The following is a 5,328-nucleotide window of genomic DNA, read 5'->3' as shown; positions in this document are numbered from 1 at the left end:
TTTTTTGAGACAGAGTCTCACTCTGTTGCCCAGGCTGGAGTGCAATGGTGCAATCTCAGCTCACCACAACCTCCGCCTCCCGGGTTCAAGTGATTCTCCTGTTTCAGCCTCCCGAGTAGCTGGGATTACAGGCATGTGCCACCACGCCTGGCTAATTTTGAATTTTTAGTAGAGACGGGGTTTCTCCATGTTGGTCAGGCTGGTCCTGAACTCCCGACCTCAGGTGATCTGCCTGCCTCGGCCTCCCAAAGTGCTGAGATTACAGGCGTGAGCCACCAAGCCCGGCCAAAAAAAAATTTTTTTAAAAGATGGAGCCTGTTGTTCAGGCTGGAGTGCAGTAGCCTGATCATAACTCACTGCAGTCTTGAACTCCTGGGCTCAAGCAATCCTCCCACTCAGCCCCCTGAGTAGCTAGGACTACTGTAGCAGGACAGGTTGCAGACAGAACCTCTCGGACACCAGTTTTAGGGAGGAAGAGGCTTTAATCAGCTGGGAGCATTGGTAGAATCGCGTCTCAAGATCCGAGCTCCCCAAAGTCAAGATTCCTGTCCCTTTTAAGGGCTTACAACTCTAAGGGGTCCATGTGAAAGGGCTGTGATACATGTGCAAGCGGGGGCTGGGTAACTGGGGCCGCATGCACCGGTGATCAGAACACAACCAAATAGGGAGTTACACAATGCTTCCTCATACGATGTATGGAATCTATAGATAACATAGGCGATTAGGTCAGGGGTCGATCCTTAACTACCAGGCCTGGGGTGTGGTGCCACGCTGTTTGACTATTGAATTTCACTTCTGCCTTTTCTTTAACTCCTACTTTTTCTTTCCTTTGAGGCAGAAGTTAGGCAGAAGACAATATGAGAGGTGGTCTCCTCCCTTACTGCAGGTGTACACCATCATGCCCGGCTAATTTCAAAATCTTTAGTACAGATGGGGTCTTGCTGTGTTGCCCGGGCCAGTTTTGAAGTTTTGAAATCGGCAAATATGAATCCTCCAACTTTGTTATTCTTTTTCAAACATTGTTTGGCTATTCTGGGTCCCTTGTATTTCCCTGTGAATTTTAGGATCAGGTTGTCAATTTCTGTAAAAGTGCCAGCTGGAATTTTGATAGGGATTGTATTGAGTTTTTGGATCAGTTTGGGGAGTACTGCTGTCTTTTTTTTTGAGATGGAGTCTCACTCTGTTGCCCACGCTGGAGTGCAGTAGTGCGATCTCGGCTCACTGCTAGCTCTGCCTCCCAGGTTCACGCCATTCTCCTGCCTCAGCTTCCCAAGTAGCTGGGGCTACAGGCGCCCACCATCACACCGGGCTAATTTTTTTGTATTTTTAGTAGAAACGGGGTTTCACCGTTTTAGCCAGGATGGTCTCGATCTGACCTCGTGATCCGCCCGTCTCGGCCTCCCAAAGTGCTGGGATTACAGGCGTGAGCCACTACGCCGGCCAATGCTGTCTTAACCATATGAAATCATCCAGTCCATGAACACGGGATGGCTGCTCATTTATTTAGGCTGTCTTTAATTTCTTTGGGCAATGTTTTACAGTTTTCAGAGTATAAGCTTGATACTTCCTTTGTTAAATTTATTGTGCAGTATTTTATTTTTTGATGCTATTGTAAATTATTTTCTTAATTTCATTTTCAGTTTGCGTATGGCTACTACGCAAATACAACTGATGTTTGCATATTGATCTTGTACCCTACAATTGTGCTGAATTCATCTATTAGCTCTACTAGTTTTTGTGGATTTTTTTTTAATTTTATTTTCTTTTTTTTTTGTTTTTTTAATTTTTTTTTGCACACAAAAACAAACATTTTCTAAAAATACATACAAACAAAAAGATGCGTATCAAACATATTAGGAAGGTTGCACATGGGAAGTCGGGGAATAAAAATGGGGGGTGGGAGTTAAAATAAATGAGAGAGGGACTTTATGTGGGTCAGTGATAATAACTCAATCCTCTATTTGACAAAGAAGAGGGAGAAGGAAGAGGAAGAAAAAGAAAGTGGGATAAAGGATCAGAAAGGGAGGAAAATAGAAAAAATTAGAGTATGACTCCAGGGTAGACCTGTTTTGTTGTCACTGAGTTGGTTGGTTGGTTTGTCTGTTGTATTTTTCATGTTTCCCCAAGTTGGCCAGACTGGTCTCGAACTCCTAGCCCGAAGTGATCAACCCGCCTCGCCCCCCAGAGTGCCGAGACCACAGGCGTGAGCCACCACGACCAGCCCCCACATTGCTTCTGGCCTCCGTGGTAGACCTCCCAGACGGGGCGGCCAGGCAGAGACGCTCCTCACCTCCCAGACGGGGCGGCTGGGCAGAGGCGCTCCTCACCTCCCAGACGATGGGTGGCCGGGCAGAGGCGCTCCTCACCTCCCAGACGATGGGTGGCCGGGCAGAGGCGCTCCTCACCTCCCAGACGATGGGTGGCCGGGCAGAGGCGCTCCTCACCTCCCAGACGATGGGTGGCCGGGCAGAGGCGCTCCTCACCTCCCAGACGGGGCGGCCGGGCAGAGGCGCTCCTCACTTCTTCCCGGACGGGGCGGCCGGGCAGAGGCGCTCCTCACTTCTTCCCGGACGGGGCGGCCGGGCAGAGGCGCTCCTCACTTCTTCCCGGACGGGGCGGCCGGGCAGAGGCGCTCCTCACTTCTTCCCGGACGGGGCGGCCGGGCAGAGACGCTCCTCACTTCTTCCCGGACGGGGCGGCCGGGCAGAGGCGCTCCTCACTTCTTCCCGGACGGGGCGGCCGGGCAGAGGCGCTCCTCACTTCTTCCCGGACGGGGCGGCCGGGCAGAGACGCTCCTCACTTCCCAGACGATGGGTGGCCGGGCAGAGGCGCTCCTCACTTCCCAGATGATGGGTGGCCGGGCAGAGGCGCTCCTCACTTCCCAGACGATGGGTGGCCGGGCAGAGGTGCTCCTCACTTCCCAGACGGGGCGGCCGGGCAGAGGCGCTCCTCACTTCCCAGACGATGGGTGGCCGGGCAGAGGCGCTCCCCACCTCCCAGACGGGGCGGCGGCCGGGCAGAGGCGCTCCCCACCTCCCAGATGGGGCGGCGGCCGGGCAGGGGCTGCAATCCCAGCACCCTGGTAGGCCAAGGCAGGCGGCTGGGAGGCGGAGGCTGCCGCGAGGCCAAACCACGCCACCGCACTCCAGCCCGGGTAACACCGAGCACCGGGTGAGCGAGACTCCGTCTGCAGTCCCAGTACCTCGGGAGGCTGAGGCGGGCAGAGCACTTGGCGTCAGGAGCTGGCGACCAGCGTGGCCAAGATGGCGAACGCGTGCCTGCAGGCAAAGGAGAAAAAGCAGGCAGCGGTGGCGCGCGCCGGCAGTCCCAGGCGGTGCGCGGCGCGGGCAGCAGGGAGCCGAGTAGATTGCAGCCTGGCCACAGAGGGAAAGAAAGAAAGGAAGAAAGAAAGGAAGGAAGGAAGGAAGGAAGGTTAAATTTTATTTTCTATAGAGATAGGGTCTCACTGTGTTGCCCAGGCTGGACTTGAACTCCTTGGCTCAAGTGATCCACTTGCTTTGACCTCTGAAAGTGCTTGGATTACAGGCATGAGCTATGGTGCTCGGCCAATTTTTGTGGATTCTTTGGGATTTTCTATATACAAGATTATGCCACCTGCAAATAGAGATAATTTACTGCTTTCTTTGTGATCTGGGTGTCTTATTTCATCTGCTTGCCTGTTTGCTCAGTTAGGGCCTCTGCTACCATGTTGAGAGGCAGTGGTGAGAGTGGACATCCTCGTCTTATTCTTGATTTCAGCAGGAGCGTCCAGTCTTTCTTCTGGCATATGAGGTTAGCTGCGGGGTTTTGTAGATGCCACTTTTCAGGTCAAGTTTCCTTCTGTTCTGTTCTTGAGTGGGTTTTCCATTCTGTTTATCATGAAATGGTGCTGGATTTGTCTGCTGCTTTTTCTGCATCTACTGAGAAATCTTAGGGTTTTTGTCCTGCCACACTCCCTCTTAGAAAACCTGAGGAACCAGCTGAGCATGGTGGCTCACACCTGCAATCCCAGCACTTCGGGAGACGGAGGTACTTGAGCCCAGGAGTTCGAGACCAGCCGGGGCAACATAGGGAGACCCCATCTCTACAAAAAGCAAAAAACAAAAAATGAAAAACCCTTAGAAACCTGAACTGGAAAACGCACTGACCTCGGGATTCTGTTGAAAGAATGGTGGGCCTGGGCCAAGGCCCTCTTCTGGTTTGTAGAAAGGGTTATCTGAAAAAATATGCATCGCTGTTCCGCAGCCCCTGGGAGGAGGTGGCCCACCCGGAGAGTCAGCTGCTGTGTCCTGGTGTGTGTGTACCTTCCATTGCTGAGCTGCTCATTCTGAAATGATGGGACACCTACCAGGTCTGCCTGGGCCCTGAGAGCCAGCGCTTGGCCTCTGCCCGTGGCTTCCAGCAGCTAGATGACATGGACACTTTGTCAGTTGGTGGCAGGGGAGGGTCGCTGAGGGTGTGCGGTGGCAGCCCGGACTCCTTTCCTGCCCGTGTCTACTGCATTCCCACCAACGGTCACAGTGAAAGTGCAGAATGCATGTGAATTCATCTGCTTCCCACGGTCTTGGTGTCTGGGTTTTACTGGAGAAGACCAAGGCTGCAGTGCTGCTAGAGGTGAGCGGTGTGGCCTGTTGTGGCTCAGGGCCTGCCACCAAGTGCTGGTCTAGAGGTTTTGCCCCTTGGCCATGCTCCCCAGTGAAGACACTGGGGTTAAACCCTGGTCAGGGTCAGCAGTCACGCTGGGGACCGAGTGCAGGAAGGAGACTCCAGCTGTGCCTGGTCTCTGGTCTCCTTGGGAGTGAGAGGCTGGTTGGCAGAGATGATTTTGCAGGACTTCCTGTGACCTTTGTCCAGAGGCACCACCTCTGAGGGGCTGCTGTGGGCTGGATAGCAGGTACTTCTGCCTGTTTCTGTGTCCTGGAAGTGCTGCCGTTTGTAGGGGATGAGGTAGGGGGCTATCTGAGCCTGTGAGGTCCCTTCTCCCGAGCAGCGGAGCATGTACTTAGGAAGGACCTGCCAGGTGCCCCTGCCTTCAGAGGCTCTGGGAGAGAGCTGTGTGCAAGCCCTGAGCAGGAGTTCACTGGCCTGGTCGTGTGACCTGTGGGGCATCCTGACAGCCAGCCCTGTGCTGCAGAGGTCAGTGGGACTGGGTTTGGATCTGGGTCCCCGCCCCAGCGTGAAGGGGCGCTGGACCACGAAGGCAAGGAAACCAGGGGGAGGCCGGCAGGGCAGTCAGTGGTCCTGCTGCCGCACCCCTGTGCAGGCCTAGACCGCCCAGCCTTGGGATGAGCGCCGCTAGGGGCGGAGGCCGCGCTCGGGGGCGGGGCT

Source organism: Symphalangus syndactylus, chromosome 7, assembly GCF_028878055.3.
Source record: "Symphalangus syndactylus isolate Jambi chromosome 7, NHGRI_mSymSyn1-v2.1_pri, whole genome shotgun sequence".
Taxonomy (NCBI): Eukaryota; Metazoa; Chordata; class Mammalia; order Primates; family Hylobatidae; genus Symphalangus; species Symphalangus syndactylus.
This window is presented reverse-complemented; position numbering follows the sequence as displayed.